Source organism: Ostrea edulis, chromosome 7 (genome assembly GCF_947568905.1).
Source record: "Ostrea edulis chromosome 7, xbOstEdul1.1, whole genome shotgun sequence".
Lineage (NCBI taxonomy): Eukaryota > Metazoa > Mollusca > Bivalvia > Ostreida > Ostreidae > Ostrea > Ostrea edulis.
In genome coordinates, this window is record NC_079170.1 from 11,906,501 (window position 1) to 11,927,475 (window position 20,975).

The 20,975-nt window shown below is 33.9% G+C and overlaps 1 long non-coding RNA gene across 1 annotated transcript; it reads left to right on the forward strand.

The window, feature by feature from the left end:
• Positions 1 to 8,231: 8,231 nt before the first annotated feature.
• On the forward strand, positions 8,232 to 12,676 carry LOC130047808 (uncharacterized). Its single transcript, XR_008796623.1, has 3 exons — positions 8,232 to 8,299; positions 11,918 to 11,973; positions 12,244 to 12,676. It is a non-coding gene; the product is annotated as an uncharacterized LOC130047808 (long non-coding RNA).
• Positions 12,677 to 20,975: the final 8,299 nt, after the last annotated feature.

Here is a 20,975-nt window from a genome sequence, read left to right on the forward strand (position 1 = left end):
ATATTTATGATAATTAGACGAGAGAACAAGGGACTGTCGTACTTGTTTGATCTTAAGCACAATAGGCGGACGCCCCGGCCTGAAGCGTAAACAAGAGCATGACAACCTCAACATAAGTTAAAAGAACATGCATGGATTCGGAATACAAGTTACATACATTGGGTACTAGTCCGCGAGTTGTGAAAACTTAGCGGTTATGTTACTTTTTTTTTTAAATTTGCATACATGTTTACCTCTGATGAAAGAAAAGAGGGATATCATCTGATCATATACCACAGGGGTCTGTTTCACAAAACTTAGTATCTAAGATTTGTCTTAAGAACAAAATTTATCGTAAGATGGCACCATAGCTGTTTCACAAAACTTTCGTATCTTATGACAATCTTAAGATCTATCATAATCTTAAGAGAACTAGATACCTACATGTCTTAAGTCTAAAGTCAAAATGGTGACATTGAATATACATTTTGGCTAAAAACTTAAGGATTTTTAGAAGAAAACAGTATTTGGAGATAGAACAATACTTTGTACCATTTCAGGCTTGTTGGAACCTTGCCACCCCCCCCCCCCTCCCTTGACCTCAACCAATAATTTTGCCAAATATGTTGCCAATTAATACTCTGTACGATAGAAAACATATCAACGTTATGGTTGTACCCCATTATACATGTATGTTCTTTTGCTTGTCAAGGAATTTTTGTGTGGTTGTGCCCCTCCCAACTACAATTGTTAGGATACGCATGCCCCCATACCGAAATTCTTCCTACGGGTCTGTATACAAAATACAACATCAAGATATTCTATTTTCTAATCAAGGGCCCCGGAAGGCATTACAACATATAAAAGTTCAATTTAAACATTATCACAGCAGAAAACAATAAAATTGCATATTTGTAATCAAGTTGTATTATGTATATGTAAGATAGTAAAATCCAGATATCATGTACACTTCATTCAGCATTATTTTAATTTTAAATTAATTCTCAAAACTCTTTTTTTTTTGGCTAGAAAATCATATTTTCTATGATTAAGCAATGCTTAATTTAGTTTTCATACGTATGTTATTTTTTTTGTCATGAAATGGCTAACACCATTAGAGATATTTGATTTATGGACATATTAAGTAAATAAATTTTGAATCAACAAAATTCGAAGTATTCCCATTTTCTAATGATTTGGGCAAGACCCGTCCTTGAAAGTAAAAAAAAAAATCGAACCCCCCTCCCCAACATTTGTTAGACTTTTTTTTAAATTTTATTTCATTTTGATGAGACAGTTTTAGTTTTTGAGGTAATACACCCCGGCCTCTCTTTCATGTATGGAAACTCAGTACACCCACTATTGGATGGCCAAACTGATGTTATCGGTTATACATGGGATTACTGCTGTAACATTTGAGGCTAAATGTTTCCTTCTTCAAAGCATTCGAAATGGTAAATTTCTGTTTGATAATTATTCTCTTTTTCTCTACTTCTTTGGATAGCACGATATTTTAATAGCAATAACAGAATTTAAGAGAAACCTTCATAGACATACGCGGATCTAGAGGGGGTAGGGGTCCGGACTTCCCTGGAATTTGCGGCGTTATTAAATGTACATTAGTAAAGTATACACTTTCTTTTAGAGTTTTTTTTTTCTGCATATACTTTTTTTTTACATTGATTCAAATTTGCATTCAATTTACTGCAGTCCAAATTCATATTGAACAGATTTGAAAAATGCAGTCTTACAGTATTATAGTAGTAAAAAGGTGCAGTGTAAAATACAATTTATATAATTAAGAGACAGCTTGATGATTGGCCATCAGTAGGAAATGAAAAAAAACAAAACAAAAATGAAAATGCTGCAGTATGTGAATCATTATTTTCTGGAATTGTTCACAAAACTTCTACTAATTAATTTATTAAAATAAGCTTCATATTTTCCCCAAATTTTCATTCATTATTTAATATGCTTTGTCAGAGGGGGGTATAAGTGCTGCTTGGTTATGTTATGTTGATGCAGTGCTACAGAAATAAAAGTAGTAAGAGAGATGGAGATATAAGGGTTTATCTTAATGGTTAATTGATTGAGACATCCCACTACAGATATTGAGCTGTGAACTTCATAATGCTAAGCACCAAGAAGACAGTCTACAGTCATTTACTAGATCTTGACCTTAATTTTGTTGTTGTTCCAATTATATGTTGTCACCACTTCTTAATCAGTCTTTATCCTTGAGATATTATTGGATCAAGTTGACAATGACAGCTTTTTCTCTGAAATTGCTGAACCAATTTCTACTAGGGCTGTGCGGTGCAATTTTGGTGCACCGCGATTCATACCATTCGATTCGATGCACCGATTACAAATTTCGGATTTCGGTTCGGTTCAGTTTAGATTTTACATACACCAAAACAACAAATATGGCGTCCAAGTGATGTGCAGAACATGTGGTTTTTTATGCAACAGAGATTTAAATCATTACTGTGTTGAAAGTTAGCATTTTCACCACTCAGATACCAACAGAATATGGTCCGTAAGATCATTGCAGTTTATCTTTACATGTCATTTAGCATTTCTGTCAGTGGTGGAGTGAATTAAATCAACACCGTAGGTAATGACACAGATTTGACAGTTAATATGAGAGAAGTAAATCAAGAAAGGAAAGATTTTAAAAGACTCTCAAATGATAGAATTGGTGATTTTTTACATATTAATCAAAACAATATCATATGCATTTTAGATTCACTATAGATTTTTTTTAATAATCCAAAACTTATGCAGCATGCACATTAATGTAACAAAGTTTAATAGACTGTCAATGTTTTCTTTTTCCTATCAAAGTTATAAAATGCCATTATAAATAGATATGATCTTTACAAATGACGACATAAAGTTATATAACTTGAATAAAATAAAATCAAATATGCTACGCATCAAAATTGTTATTTTTTGTACTGTCAGTAGATAATTGGACATAACATGAACCGAATCGAAAATAACCGAACCGTGCTGTTCTGAATTGAAACCGAACCGAATCGAGCTAACCCTGAATCGTCCCAGCCCCTAATTTCTACCAATTTTGGTGTTTAGCATCTTTTGATGAAGAGGAACAAAAATTATGAATTTTATGATCCCTGTTTCCATGGAGCCTGAGGGATGGGGCCAAAACTATAAAAAAAAAATTAGGTGATCTACAGAAATCTTTTTTACCCCCAACATCTAGCAGGCATATTGTTTGCATGATTATTATGAACAGTTAGCCTCCTACCAAAATTGTGAAATTCAGAACTCCTGCGTCCATAGTTCAGGCAGCAGGGAGAGTAATTTTGCTGCAAGATTCTCTTTGACCATTAAGGCCCATGGGTATCTTGTTTGTTTCTATATATATATATATATATATATATATATATATATATATATGTACATGTATCTTATGTCTATTCATCTTTTGTGGGTCACTGTTTCCAGATACATGAGTTTCCTCAATTGAATGTATGGAATTTGTTTAATTTCGTCAATTTTATAGGAGATGCACTAGAATTACTTTCCCAATTTCATACACTTTTTCATAAAGATCCCAAACAAAAGGTCTCAGGACCGTTTCAAAAAAGTCTTATTAATCCCTGTGTAATTGTCAAGAAATGTTGCTGGTAATGGATATTGTAATGCATAGTTGGTTAAAGTTTGTCACGAAATCTGCATAATTCTGTGAAATTCCATGATGCCTGCATGCTTAGAAGGAAAATAATTTTTGAATTGCTACATGTAGATTGTATTTTGCATGCGTGTCCTTTTCATTTCTGAGCTTTCGTTCATGTTGCCATAAGCATTTATATTTATTGAACTCCATCCTAATCAAAAGTAAGCCTTTGTATACTTTGCTATTTAAAGTGAAAAGTACTAGTGAAGGTATCAAAGCTTGAATTGTGTATCAACATTCTGCAGGAGGTAAATACTTCCATATATCCGTATAGAGGTTGAACTTGGCCATAGTCTGTTGAACTTCATAATTTGTGGGTCACTGTCATATATACATGTATGTGTCTGTTCAACTTCGTGGATTGTGGGTCAATGTTATTTATTGTTCTAACATTTTACAGTGTGTAGTTTGTTTATGGTTTGTGTATCTTTCGGTTTAGACATTTGTGTATATGCATACATATATATGTGAATGCTAATGGTGTTTAGGTCACTGTCATATATACATGTATGTGTCTGTTCATGGATTGTGGGTCACTGTCATATATTGTTTGTTCTAACATTTTTCCTGTAGTTTGTTCATGGCTTTTTGTGTCTTTGAGTTTAGACATTTGTGTATATGCTTACATATATATGTGAATGTTAATGGTTTTGGGGTCACTGTCATATATACATGTATGTGTCTGTTCATGGATTGTGGGTCACTGTCATAGATTGTTTGTTCTAACATTTTTCCTGTAGTTTGTTTATGGCTTGTTGTGTCTTTGAGTTTAGACATTTGTGTATATGTTTACATATATATATGAATGTTAATGGTTTTGGGGTCACTGTCATATATACATGTATGTGTCTGTTCATGGATTGTGGGTCACTGTTATAGATTGTTTGTTCTAACATTTTTCCTGTAGTTTGTTCATGGCTTTTTGTCTTTGTGTTTAGACATTTGTGTATTTGCATATATATGTGAATGCTAATAGTTTTGGGGTCACTGTCATATATACAGGTATGTGTCTGTTCATGGATTGTGGGTCGATCACTGTCATATATTGTAAATTGTTCTAACATTTTTCCTGTAGTTTGTTCATGGCATTTTTATGTCTTTGAGTTTAGAAATTTGTGTATATGCATACATATGTGAATGCTAATAGTTTTTGGGTCACTGTCATATATACATGTATGTGGCTGTTAATGGATTGTGGTTCACTGTCATAGACTGTCTGTTCTAATATTTTTCCTCTAGTTTCTTCACGGCATTTTTATGTCTTTGAGTTTAGAAATTTGTGTATATGCATATATATATATATATATGTGAATGTTTATGGTTTTGGGGTTACTGTCATATAAATGTATGTGTCTTTTCGTGGATTGTGGGTCACTATCATAGATTGTTTGTTCTAATATAGTAGAAGTCCTATTATGGCAGTTCAGTTATACATGTGTTTATGGTTTGTTGATCACCAGGTAACCTTCATGTCCATAGACTGTGGGACATTGTTTTAAGATTTTATTGTATTCAGACAGGGTTGGCAAAAAAGTGGTTAATATGAGTATTGACTGGGCCAGTGGGCAATACTGGTTAAAACCGGTCAATACTGGTCAATAGTGGTCAATAATGGTTGATTGAAAATTGTTTGGTCATTTATAGTCTGTGTTGTCGGTTATTTTAAATGTTTCAGTGGCCATTATGGTAAATACTGTAATTCATAACATGCACTATCAGTTTATAATATACTTGCAAGTCATAATATTAAATAAATAATGTAAATGACTCAATCAAATAGGGGAAGATGTACAATTTTATTGTAAAAATTAAAAACTGTTTCGTAGCCGTATTACTTTGGCACTGACAACAGCATTGCAGTCTTTACATCTTGCTGTGGTCTTGTTGTTGTCCTCTACAATATCATAGAAATTCCAAAATGTTTTGTTGAAGCCATAGATAGTATGATGGAGGAAGTGTTTTCTATTTCTGTTCAAATTCTTTAGTTTATCAAGAACTACCTATTGTTTCAAATCTTCATTTAACTGTTAAATGAACATTGTAGGGGGTGTGTTGGTGATGTTTTCATAACAATAACATGTACACTGGTCCTCTCTGGTCCCAGAGTATGCTAATTAACACCTGGCAACTGTTTCCTGTGCTCAGATACATCTCCTGCTCTGTACATTGCAACACATTGTTTATCTACAGCATCTGTCACCCAATTCATATTAAATCACTGTGTTTATTTAATGTCCAGCTACCTGCTATTCTTAATCTGTCCAGGTACATGTATTAGCAGATCCTATTGTCCTGTTATGCTATATGTGACCCTCTTTTATAGTTCTGAAGATATTATGGTCACAGTTTCAGCAAATATATTAAACTTATGAAATTACATCTAATTATATAATGAAAATCATTGATAACCAATTGATCCATATATCATAATGAAAAGGCTAATACTCCATCTTTGCAAAAAATATACAAAAATAGGAAAATGGACAATTTAAATCTCAATTGACCAGCATTGACCAGTATTGACCACTTCGGGAGTATTGACCGGGACGGTTAAAACCGCTGGTTAAAACCGGGGGCGGTTTTAACCGCCCAACCCTGTATTCAGATGTGTCTGATTATTGTTTTTGGATCAGTATAAGTATAAATATATGATATAGATATTTGTCTGTTTGTGTTTTTTGGTCACTGTTGTAAGACCCTTGATTGTGAATGCAATTATGTGTGTTTGTTTATGGTTTGTCAGTCATAATGTTTACATATATAAGTATGTTTATTGTTTTGCTGGTCACTGTTTGAAATACATGTGATGACCTAAGTATATATGGGTGTTCATGGTTTGTGAATCACTTTGTCAGAATATATGAATGTATAAATTTCATCATTTTCTTAAACACCATGAAGGATGTTTGTATGTAACTTATACACAGTGGCATTCTTGCAGAAACTCTTTGATCGATCATGCTTAAGTTTGATGACCTTAACCTTCCACCATTACTCATGTTACACTCTTATTTTTGTTGTAAAAAGAACTACATCCTACTGCCATTCCAATTGCTAAATACAAGTGGCTAATTGCTAAATGGTTGTAACTGTCTGACACTTACAGTTATATATTATGTCACAAAATTGGTCAGTTTGTGAGAGCATGTGGAAATGAACTTTTCTATACCAATGAAGGTAAACAGTTTAGAGTTCCTTATTGATATGGTCTTTCTGAGAACTGTTAGATTAACCTTTTTGTTTTTACAACGTTGACCGCCGCAGAGCAGCACATGAAAATCAACGATTGGTTTGGTGAATATTGATTTCGTGTATGACATGTACCATAAAAAATATTTAATTAGAGATGCGATTGAAATTTGAAGACCGGACATGTACCAGGCGGTATGTACAATTTTGAATGGAAAATTTGTTGAGATATGAAACGTTATGCAGTGTAACATCTCGTTCGAAACAAGACAAACAGAAAGTAGATGCGTTTTTACATCTTATGAATTCTTCCAAACTTTATTCAAATTATCAACAAATGAGAACTCCTGGGACAAAAAAAAAACAACCATGATAATAATAATTTAACGATATTATAGAAAGCGCAGCGAGACATCACATAAATTTTATATTTAGAAATTTCCTGCCACGTTTTTGCTCTAGTGGAGGACAACAATGATTAATATATTTTTACATCATAATGAGAACTCCTCAAATGTCAGGCCCGCTTGCATGATTTGTTGGCAATGCAGGTCCTCTGGTCATCATTGTCATGAGGCAGGGACTTGGAAGGAAATTCTTCAAAAAGAATGATGGAAAAATTATTTTATTCATTTTTAACATAGGGTGTTTGTCTTTCTTCCCAGGAGAAATATTCAAAGACAACAAAGTATTGATGGAGAAAATTCATGTTTGCTTACTCAAATGGGCAAAATACATGCAAATAGAGTTTTTCAATTACTTTATCTTGGTCTGATATAATGTTTAGAGTACTAAAATTAATTACAAACCATGTAATATAGTGCATATTGAAATTTATTCTACATCATGTTTAACAAGCGAAGAGCAGTGAAATTTCTAAACTACAGTGTACTAGTTATGAAAATTAACCGTCAAAACTGGGAAAAAACCATGAATGAAGAAATAATAAGTGGTCTGAAGCCAATGGAGAAGTTATCAATTTTTTGTTGACTCATTTAGTCTGAGGGTATAGCTTTTTATTGTTTCTTTTATGAAAAAAGGGCATTATTTTACAAAAGAAATTAAGTGTTGTTGCTTTTATCTCAGTTATTGAGACATTTATGCAATGGGCTAAGTTGTGCTTTTCTGTTCAACTATTGTTTTCGGCATCTGTCTTGCTGTCTGTATGTCAGTTGAGCACTTTTCACCCAATAAACTTAAAAACTGGAAAGTTATTTTTATACAGATCTTGTAAAAGCTTACATTCACATGTCTGATTTCCTATTGTATGAGGAATAATATTTTTACAAAGACTATATATAGAGTATTGGGACACCTTATTTTGATATCAAATTTTTTTTTTCAGAAATAGTGCTACATTTGGAATTGGGGAATTGATTGATTCTGTGGTAAATGAAGATGAAATTCTTGTTGCTGAGCTTTGTGGTAAGTTTGAATATATATAATACTTGTCACTGACACTGTGACACAGTGCAGATAGCAGTAGAGAGTGATTGCAGGTGCAAGGAGCAGCTACAGCCATCCCTAGGTTGCCTATATCTGAACATCACACCCAATATAATAAAATTTAAATATATTTATAGTTTAGTTTACAAATATCATAGCATTTTTATTTCAGTTCTTTATTTTCATTAATTTTATGCTATATTTGTCAATTTCAAAGGGCCTATCCCCATTCCCAAGACAAAAAAAAATAAGTATAGGGATGGCAATCTAATAAATTTTTCTAACCGCGGTTAGTCGAAATTTTTTCAGACCGAGTAACCGGTTAATCGAACAGATAAAACTTGTTTGTAATTTTCTTATGAATTATTCAACTTTTATTCTTATTAAGCAATTTATAAAAATAAAATGCTGAACTACAATAAACAGAATTCTTTTCCTTTTAATCAAAGTTAAAAAAAAAAAAAAAGATATTAACATGAACCTAATTTATTACGTTATTTACTGCATACTTAGCCAAACCATATTTTCATCGATATTTACATCAATTTCTCTCCTCGCTGATATTCTTACTTTTTAAAAATGATTTTAAGACCACTGGTGATATTTGGTAACTTCACATCTTATTCTGAAGAAGTCATTCTGATAGCACAGAGGTTCCGTGAATCGCAAGATACAATATTTACTGTTAAAATTGAAGTTGTGGGAATTTTGTGCTATTATCATTTGACCACTGAAAAAGGGGGCTCTGATCACAGGCAAACACTAGCTCACTATTCAAGAACATACAGTGAACTAGTGTATCATGTGAGAAAAGCACCTCATAATCTTTTTTTTTAATTGTGATTGCTTCGTCTTCGGTTTTTGTACTTTTTTTTTTTAAACATTGCGGTCCCTATCTCTTCATTAATTAGCTAAGTTCTTTGTCATTTATTAAATATGCTTTTAAATGTATACATATGTGCCAGCCTTATCATATTCAGCTCTATTATATTTATATATCTGCTTTTGTATATAACATCACTACTCATCAGTACACCACTTTGCACCACTTTATAAATAAGAATTAGTTTTGCTTTGCACTTTTGTGTTGTTCAGTGTGTATGCACCCTTTAGTTCTTAGTTATCCTCTGCTTTATGCTAGTAGGCATACAGTGTTATATATTCCATTGAACATGTCAGACACATGGAACTATAGTGTGACAACTGTTTTATGTAGATTTGAAATTTCTAAATGAAATATATAAGTACTGCTCAGTAACATAAAAGCATGATGAGTGGATTTTCTTTCAAAGTTTTTCTTGAGTATAAAATGTAAAGTAGCAGTTTAAAACATTGAAAACAATATGGAATTTGTATCTTTTTTCAAATTCTAAGAAAAGCTTTGAAATAAATGTTAGGTGCATTTCTGCATGAACTATTAACCAGGCACTGCAAGCATCGTGTAACCTGAGGGTTCCAACTAGCATATAATCTGTTTTAATGGCTTGGTTTGAGAAAATAAATTTATGAGATATGTACTTCGACATGTGCTCTATGTGATGTCTACGTTCGTCAGCCGCAGTTGAATCCGTGTCAAACTCAAGCTGTCTATTGGCTTTGCTTCGTTCCTTTGAGTTTTTAAACTCTATATTTACGCATAAAGTTGCGTACGATTTTGTCCTCTTCAGGTCGGACATTTTGAAACAAACCATCAAGAGAGCACTTGAAGCGAAGCAAGGTGACTGTCAAATGGTTTACTGACTCGGACGGCTAAAATCTGGCTTGAACTCGGTTCTGTTCCGCACCAGACAATAACCAAAAAAAAAACATCGCTGTTGGACCAATAATTTTTTTTAGGTCGGCGACCTTTTGAGAGGGTCGGGCGGCTAACGCCCAACAAACAATTTTTGATAGTGACCTGGTACTCAAAAGAAACATATGTTCTTAGGGTCTTGGTTCGCATCCACTGTTCACCCACCTTCATTTTTTTTCGTTGCCTAATTTTATTTTTTAAACAGGATTGTGTATTTTCCTTCAGTTATCGATCTTTCTTTAATGCATGTTTGTCCTTGATAAAAAAGACATTTGTGAGAATGTAGATCATAAATTCTCTGTAAATAAAAAGCAATCAACCGGAACTACACCTCACTGTAAACACACATTGTTCAAGGACAAGAATCATTCACTCTGTGTTACTCAATACAGGTGCCATGGAAAAACAATCATGCCGAGCAAAAATTACTGTATATGCTTTTGAAGAACCTCTCTGGGAAATAGTACTCTTGTGGAAGAAAAACTACAGAGTAGATGCCGTTCATTCCTTGGGAATAATGTGTGCATCGGTGATATTCTTTGCCAAAAAATGTTGTAGGAAGATTTGTAGATAAGAACTGGGTGGGGTCAGTTAAGGTGTATGTCTGAAAGACCTTTGACTTTCACTTCTAGTGCTGGGCATTTGGCGAAGGAACAGACACTTTCTAAGTTTACATTTTAGGTGGAGCCAGGAACAAGAATCGAACCTGGTACCTCCCAATCATGAAAAGAGTGCCCTATCCCTTGGCTTCCACAACCGGTGGCATTGATGAAACTAAACTAAGAAAAATACCATATGAAATTTCAAGATAACAAACTTAAATTGAGTCCACAATAAATGCTGCACAGAAAACGTCAGTGAAAGGGTTCTCCTCCCTCTACACATTATGTATATTGACTAGAACTTAAGCAATGCATGAGAAACAAATAACTTTTTGCATGTGGCCTAAAGTCATCGACTGGAACGGAAATCGATAAGCTTTTTGTAAAGGCCGAAATCAATACCGGCTCTATCATGCCTATAGGTCAAACGATATATTTATACTGAAATGATCCTTTAAGGGCAACTTAAAATTTGATGTTCTCATGTAGTGTAAAATTGAGATATACATATTTATCTAAAAATATTTCAGTATAACATCAGAAAAAGATCTCAAAAGTACATGATTTATTGGGACACCCCTCATATTAGTGAGCAGTAACCTTTTGTCAATTGCCTTTCAGTAGCATGAGTAGAGTTGTCATTGATGCATTAGATATTGATGTATCATCGATTTAAAATGTTTTGCTACAATATTGATACATTTTCTGAGTATCCATACATTACATATATATTATATAATTTAACTAAAACTGTGTAAAATCAGCATCAGGTTTAAAAATTATGGCCACATTTTCAGCAGGATTAAGTTACTCTCATAGTTGCACTATCCTGGATCGCATTTTTAAATGTAAATGTCAGTCTGTTCAGGCTAGCATATGCTTTTCGCAGCAAATTCTGTATTGATGTAATATCTGCAACAGGGTTGTGCATTATTTATTTAAAAAAGACTATTAAATTTGTTTTCTTTTTGAAGAAATTCGCATAAAATACTAAATTTTCTCAAAGAAGGTCTCTTTAATTATATTTTCTTTGAATTAAATCGCACGTATGAGCACATGTGCTCCAAGATTTTCAATATATTGAAAAAAGCGATACTTTTTGTTAATTGATATATCAATATTGAAATCCTCATCAGTGAAAGAAAGGTTTGTATAGTGCAAATATGTATTGTATATATGAAAGGATTTTCCTTTTTTTTTAAGAAACCAACATGTAAACAGGAAAAGAAAAGTTACTTTCAACGCAGAAATAGATCAAGGTATGAATGAAAGTGTTTCTGATTAAATTGAGAAAAAAATTATCCAAGGGGATAAATTTTAAGTGAGGGAAGTTTCAAAGCAATTAGTATACTTTCAATTTATTCCATTTCACGTGCTTTTAAAGAAAACTGTTCTAAGAGGATATAAACAATTCTCCTCACACACCAAATAGTACTTGTGCACATATTTTTGAAGTTGTAGTAAAACCCTGTTTTAACTTACAAATGTAGAATTTTATTCACTGAGCTCCGGTTATATTTGATTCACAGATTCTTATGAAGAAGACGAGGGTTATGTCCCAACTGATGAAGAATCGTCGGAAGAACCATCAAGCACCACATTTTCATCAAAGAGAAAAAGATGGACAGTGGATGAGGAGAATGTCCTGAGATTTGAATTTAATAAGAACTTTAAAGATAAAAACTTGCAAGAAATGCTGAAGCACTGAAAGTAAAAAAAACAAATACAAATTTCTTGCTGATAAAGATATTTATTAGATAAGGAGTAAAGTGAAACATATGCTGAGACGTAAATGAGTTAACAGAGTTAGGACTTTTGTCATGCAGTCAAACATGATTCTGTGAAACTTTAAACTGGAACAGTAACTCCTGAAAAAATACCCCAGACTTATTTTTTGGTCATCTCAATTAACTTAGAGGTAGATAAACAAGGGTCCTACTGAATGCTAAATGTTTTAGATTGAATGTTTATATATTATACCTGTATACACTCTCTTCCTGTCTGCATCATTTGTCCCGGGGTGTGACCTTATGGTTGAAGTTTTTAGTCATTTTAAAATCATAATCTCAGCATTAAGATGTTATAATTTCATATATGTCAGGGGATGCTTACTCCTCCTAGGCACCTGATCCCACCTCTGGTGTGTCCAGGGGTCCGTGTTTGCCCAACTATCTATTTTGTATTGCTTGTAGGAGTTATGAGATTGATCACTGTTCGTTATCTTCACCTTGCATATGTCACTGTTTTTGTTTAAGGTTAAGTGAACATGATCGAAATATTATGTGAGTATACTCGCTATGATAACTATCTGCATCATTTGTAACTGGCGTACTACAGTTTGAAATGCATTAGTGTAAAGATGTAAAGTTATTTTTAAAAAATCACTGTTATGAGTATGGCACATACTTCATATATTTTAAAAGTATAATACAAATGCATTTTAGAAATACTTATAGTTTAAAAAGACAGTCATGTTACATATTGTATATAATTGTTATATTGTATCTAATGGGTAGGTTATGAAAAACGTTATTATATCCAACCTTTGGGGGTTTTAATCCAACACTTGTTGCAGGCAACCACAAGGTGAATGTGGCACCTCTGGTTTTTAGATCTACTGGTCATAGACCAGAAGAATTTATGGATGGTAAAGTGTCCTTTATCCGTCTGTCTGTGTGTTTGTTTGTTCGTCTCTTTTTGTCTGTCTCTCTTTCTGTTAACTACCCCTTCAGCTTTTGTCTGATTTCAATAAAACTCATTACATAGGTAGACAATATCAGACACACAACTTTCTTTATTGGTTCTTGATTTCGATGAATGATGGTGCCATGGTTACAAAAATTAGAATAATCTGTGAAATTCTTTCCAAATACTTCTCCTACAGTTTTGGTCTGATTGAATAAAATTTTGTACACAAGTAGATTACATCAAAATTCATAATTCTATTTATCAGTATTTTATTTCAATAAATGGTGTTGCCATGGTTACTATAAGTAGAATAATTTGTAAAATTCTTTCAAAATGCTACTTTTTCTACAGTTTTGACCTGATAAAATTTAATATTTCGGGTCCAAACCAATAGAGCTACAGTCGTATCAGAGACTTGGTTATTTATATACAGTGAATCAAACTAAACTATATAATTAAATGAGGACGAAAGAATGCAAATCTAATTCCTAAGTTTTTTGGGGTTTTTTTTGGGGGGGGGGTGGGGGTTGATGACATATTTATTTTCAGCTATCTATTCTTATGTGATCTTTCATTATTAAAAAAAAGTAATACCTAAGATAAAGTGTTTTATCGATATCAAGAATGTTCACATCTATTAATATTGTATACGAAATAATGCATACGAATTTTCCCCATTAACTTTTTGAAATAAAATGTAATCTTTAACTAATAAAAGTGTTATCTTATTAGAGTTATTTTACCCCTGCAAATAAAGTTAGCCTGGTATATATAGGATTTCCCTTGTCTGTCTGTTTATCTGCCTGTCTAGGTGACAAGTGTTGAGGAGGGATTGCCATGTCATGGTCATAACTTTGGGGGGGGGATTAGCCATTTATATTTGACACACAGATGAACATAACCATGTGTTTGTCATGACCTTGATCTGGTGTCACCAGGAGAAAATAGTTTGTGTTGTGACCTTTATCAGATATTATTTAGACAAGGCCACAAGGAGAAAAATGTATGAAATTTTGGTCTGGGTCATAGCTGTATCAGAGGAAATAATCTATATAACTAGGCACAGAGGTTACTTCAAACCTAATGCTATGTCATATTACTTAGATCATTTCATTTGATGAAGGTCGGTGGGGATGTGAGAAACTGTGTCTGGACCATTGCTGTGTAACAGAAATTTAAGACTGTGTAACAGAAATTTAGGAATGTTATTGACACTGTAGTTGCTCATGATTTGAGGGTTTGTCCTGCACCTGACACGAGTCAATTGGTCATGCAGAATGTCAGTTTGAGGAATTGTATTGATTGTATCATGGTTATCACATTTTTAAAATTGAGTTTTGTTGTTTACCATAATATTCTGAACTCTACAGTCTCTGTAATCTTTTTTTTTAAAGATTTTTTTTATTTGAGAGGAAAAAATCATGAAATTCAATTAATTTGTTTGACTACTTTAGTTAATATTCTACTGTTGCATGTAGCTTGATTGGTCAATTTACATGTACTGATGGTTACTTTGAGGAATTTTTTCAGACAAAAACGATAACATATATATATATATATATATCAACTTGATGTGGTTTGTGGCTTCCTACCCACTATGCAACTGCTGTTTATTTGATACATGTATGTTACATATTATTGTATCTACTACACCCCCCCCACACACACACACACAAGCATACTGGAATTAACGTCTGGTTAAGGACAGTGTTTAGGTCTAATCCAAGCTTTTCAGAACCAGTATCCAAATCAATCGTGCATAAATCATAGTTCAGTATTATATGCCTGGACCATGCATGCATTGATTGCTGCATCTTACCTACATATTACACGGCAGTGACTCTGGTTAAGGACAGCATTTAGGTCAGTTCTTTACATATATCAATAAGTATTGAAACCAAATTACATGTATAGAGCATCTAAGAATGCTTTGTCAGATGCATACTTCAAATGCTGCATTTCACCTGCCGTTTACTCATCAGTGAGTCCAGTTAAAAGACGGTTTTGGTTGTTCCCAGCTTTCAACATGTACTCTACAAACCAAAAGAATGCTTTGTTGGAGGAATGCTTTTGATGCTGCATTTGACCAACACTTTAGGCGTCAATGTTTTCAGTTAAGGAAAGTGTTCTGGTCTGTTACAAGATAATTATGGAGATATACAAACCAAACTTAGATAAACGATGGATCTAAAGATGTTTTGCAGATCTTTGACACCGGTTAAGGACAACGTTTTGGTCTGTTATCAGCTTATCAAAAGGGGTACACAAACCAGACTTGCTCCTGAGGTGCAACTATATTTCGATGATCATTTCAGTGCATGCTTTGCATGCTGCATCTGACCTACATTGCAAGCTTGCGTGATTCAGGTGCTTTGTTGAAAATGTACCCCAAAGAAAAAGCCTATATACTAGTCTGATAAAATGATGTGTTTTTTGAGTTCCTATACAAATCATACTCAATTGTATGCGATATATAATTGTTTTTGCATCCACACATGTTTTATGGGATATGTCCCACAAAGAATATATACATATATTGCTATAATATGGTTTGTGGGTTCCTACCCACAAGTATGGTATATATAATTATCTACTATATATCACTGTGGGACATATACCCACAATGTAATGACCCACAACGTTATATATAGCTTTGAAACCAAATATGAGAAAACTTTATAATTTTCCTATATTTGGGATCTACATCAAAATCTATTCTTAAAAATGTGGTTCCTTTTGTAATAAACCTATTACAAATGCAGGGTCCCATAAACCATGTTTAAGGAGCATGACCCACAAACCATGCCAAGTACCTATATATATATATATATATATATATATATATATATATATATATATATATATATATATTGTTAGGGGTTTTTTTGGTAAAAAAAATAATTTTGTTCTACTTTTGTATATTCATGGCCAGATTGGCGTTTCTACGTTGTCAAATACGACTAATAAGTCAGTTTATACTGATGTTAAATACATGATTATGCATATCGATTTCATGAGTTAGGTTCGCCTGTTTGATATCTGGCAGATACTTCACTTCTGGTGTGCCAAATCACCGAATGTTATTTAGAAAAATATGAAGCATATGACTTAAGAACTTTAATTGATTTTATACGTTTATCAATAGAACTACCCTGTGCCTAAAGTATTAGTTTCCCTATTCTGTCAATTTCACGATCAGCTCAATGCTATTTGAAATGAAGCAAAACTATATAAGTAGTTTACGTCAACTTAGAAGGAAGTGTCTATGTTTCTATAAATTCGTAACATCCAATCAACAGGACGACAGCTCTTCCTAATTTTTCTATCAAACAGAAAAGAATCTAAAACCAGAACGGAAATTATAGACAATGGTTTGCGGAAGAATCACATTGATGTTCATCTCGACCATTGTTGCAGCAAGGTAAATATCTATTATCATTGTGTTAATCGGTACGTTGCAGTAGATGTGTCATAGAGTGATTGTAAGTTTTTTTAAACATCCATTGAAAATGTAATGATTATAAAGTTCAGCTTCACCAAACCAGATTCACTCACAACTCAGCTTAACCACACCGTATTCACTCATAGCTTAACTTCCTCACAACGTATCCAGTCATAAGTCAATTTAATCACAGCGTATTCACTCACAGCTCAACTAATTCACACCACATTCAGTCACAGCTCAACTTCCTCACAACGTATTCATTCATAGGTCAGATTAATCACATCGTATTCACTCACAGCTCAGCTTAATCACATCGTATTCACTCACAGCTCAGCTTAATCGCATCGTATTCACTCAGATCTCAACTTAATCACATCGTATTCACTCACAGCTCAGCTTAATCACGCCGTATTTACTCACAGCTCAGCTTAACCACCCCATATTCACTCACAGCTCAGCTTAATCACATCGTATTCACTTATAACACAACTTAGCCACCCCATATTCACTCACAGCTCACCTTTACCACACCGTATTCACTCACAGCTCAATTTAACCATACCGTATCCACTCACAGCTCAGCTTTATCATACCGTATTCACTCATAATACAGCTTAATCACACCCTATTCACTCACAGATCTGCTTAATCACACCATATTTACTCATAACGCAGCATAATTACAGTATGACCCCTGGGTCGAGGCCTCTGCTGGTGGACTGTTAGTCCCCGAGGGTCTCTACAGCCCAGTAGCTAAGTACTTCGTTACTAGCTTGAAAATTCGGATGTATATTTAATTGCTGTTATAAAATTTAGAAATTCATTTCAAAATTAAGGATTATCTCCCTCATGCATAGCTCTTATCCTTAGACAAATTTGACTCCACTTGTTTTGGCACGCTGTTTTTGGCTATAATGGCTCTAAAACTGCATTGTTATTTCGGATTTCAAACATGTCGGTTGAGCATCACTGAGGAAACATTATTTGTCGAAATGCGTATCTGGTGCATCCAAATTGGTACTGTATAAGTTTTACATAATAACGCCTTATTCCCTCACAGCATAACTTAAACACACCATATTAATTCATACTTCAACCATATTCACTCGTAGCTCAGCATAATTACACCATATTAACCCATAATCAGATAATCACATATTATCCACAGATAGAAGTTTTTGTAATTTTTCATAGTGGTTCACGTGCGTTACGATGTGTCAGCGTTCATATCGAAAAGGAGGATCTCATAGCAACTGATGGAGAGACAAACCCGTGCTTCAGAAGCAGCAAAACGCACATCTTTGAGAAGATTGCCGGTAATATCACGCACATTGTAAACTAATTTAAACTGAATTGCCAAATATGTGAACGACTTAATCGGCCTTAAGGTAATTCTGCACATGATAAATAGAAGCATTTATATAGAATTGGTGTTAGGTAAGTGAAGTGAAGGAAACTTGATAATATTTCTCGTGAGGCATAAAAAAATACACGTACACGTCTCGCTCTTTTTCAATGCAATCTCTAAAAAAAAAAACATCTTCATTTCAAACTGTTAGGCTTGAAAAAGTGTGATCTGCAATCGCAAAAACGATAAAATCAAGAGGTGTTAATTGTGGTATATCACTTTGCATATATGAGTAGTTTTAGTACGTACTTGCGGTCTGTGATTTCTATTCGACAAAAAAAACTTGAAAAGTTAGTGTTTTGAAATTTCTCATGGGAAACGTAAAGTGGTAACAACTTTATGATATCATATTAGGACATGCATTAATATGGAGGAAAGTCATACACATTTTTATTTTCTAATCACAATGTGTCGACATGAAAATGACATAATCTAAGAAAAATCAAGGAATGTTTAGAATTATAGATAAATAAAGTCAGTTTCAAACATATTTGGCAAAAGTGCAGAGCATAGCCTTTGGCCTCTGATTAACCTTATAGGTGAAGAGAACGAACAGTGATCAATCTCATAACTCCTATAAGCAATACAAAGTAGATAGTTGGGCAAACACGGACCCCTGGACACATCAGAAGTGGGATCAAGTGCCTAGGAGGAATAAGCATTCCCTATCGACCGGTCACACCCGCCGTGAGCCCTACATCCTGATTAGGTAAACGGAAATATCCGTAGTCAAAATCAGTGGGCCAAGAACGGCCTAACAATCAGTATGAAACAAGTCATGGATTATAGACTACAAAGTTGGGCAAACACAGACCCCTGGACATAGCAGAGATGTGACAGGTGCCTAGAAGGTGTAAACATCTACTGTCGACAGTTCACACCCGCCGTTAGCCCTATGTCATGGTCACGAAAACATTTACCACATAGTTGCAAAAATACTTAGAAATAGATCATTTAAAATTTTGCAGAAATCGACAGATATCTTCATGAAAGTATTTCAACCGATGTGAACGGCATGGCGACCAACATAAGTTGTGCAACTCAGTCAAATCATACAACAGTAGAGAGTTGCAGTTGTCGATCTCTACTTACGATTTTATTACCAGCAGATGTTGACTGTGATGAACAATGCAATGTCATCAATGTATTCGTACGTTCAGGTACCTACTCTTTTATTATTGTTGCATAGAAGGTTCGGCCCGAGTTACATTAGCTCCATTTCTTCTAGAATGTTCGTCCATATTTCCAATCCTCTGCATCATATTCGGGCAAAAACATCATCGCAGTGTACGTATCATTTTCGCTTACTCTCATCTCCCCCTTGGCGGATTTAGTCGCATTTCAAACACTTCAAAATATCGCGCTTCGTCTTTCCAAGGCATCCAATCAAATCGCTCCATACATATAGTTTGGTTTGAGTAATGGCATCCCCCATGTCTAGTCTTTGTTATCGCCTTTGCAATGACATTTTGTATTAAAAAAAACAAAGACGAGCGATTTTGGGGTTTACGATCAATTTCTAGAGATAGTCGATCATGTACTTCACCCAAATGACGATAATGGACGGTATGTGCTGGAATAAACTCAACAAACTCATCAAAATTGAGTACAATATCAAAACAAAAATAGAAACGCTGAATTCCGAATGAATTGTTTCGATACGTGATGTATCCCTTAAATACAAAGTGACATAGGCGTCCTGCAAGTATACACACATAGAAAAAAAACCAATTTTATTGTTTTGAACTGTGAACTCCATTTTCTAAACATACCCATGTAAGAGAAATTAAAATGCGTTATCTGATTGGTTAGATTTTGTTTTCGTCAAGAACGATAACTCGCTTTATCCGTAAGATGGCAATTCAATCGAAATAAATCCGCCAAGAAGATGAGAGTAAGCGAATCAGACACTTGGCTTGCAAAGATGTGTACGTGTATATATTTACTTTCATTTTCAGTCATTTTGCTTCAATTAACACAGGATTAAAATGAAAAGTGAAGGTAACGATCAGTGATCAATCTCATAACTCCTATAAGCAATACAAAGTAGATAGTGGGATCAGGTGCCTAGGAGGAGTAAGCATCCCCTGTCGACCGGTCACACCCGCCATGAGCCCTATATCTTGATCAGTTAAATGGAGTTATCCGTAGTCAAAATCAGTGTGGCGAGAACCGCCTAACAATCGGTATGGAACACGTGAGATAGCATTTGACCCATTGATAGGTTGTATTGGAAAAGTAAATCGTTATAACGACAATTGGTGAACAGAAAGTTATCAGTAAGGTCTGGTGAGTTGTCTGAAAGGCAGAACTATATGGAGTGCCAATAAGAATAAATTAATATAATTGAAGATATCTTTAATTACTTGAAGATATCGTCAATTCAACTATTCTAAATTGATGTGCACTTTGATTCAATCATTGCACGCAACGATCAAATCAAAGCGCATATCAATTCATTTGATGAGAACAATGATTTATATGATGCACGCATTTATTCAATTATTGCTTTAATTAATTCAATTGAAGTCTACATCAATGTGGTAGAACAAATTGCTCGCAAAATTTGATTTGAAGTTAAATGTAATGATTTGATGATTTCTTTTATTCAATTGAAGAGATATGTCATTATTTAAAACAATTTTATAATTGGAATTAATGCGCACACCACTTGTAAAGTGAGCAACAATGGGATCATTAATTCAGTAACCTTTCAGTAA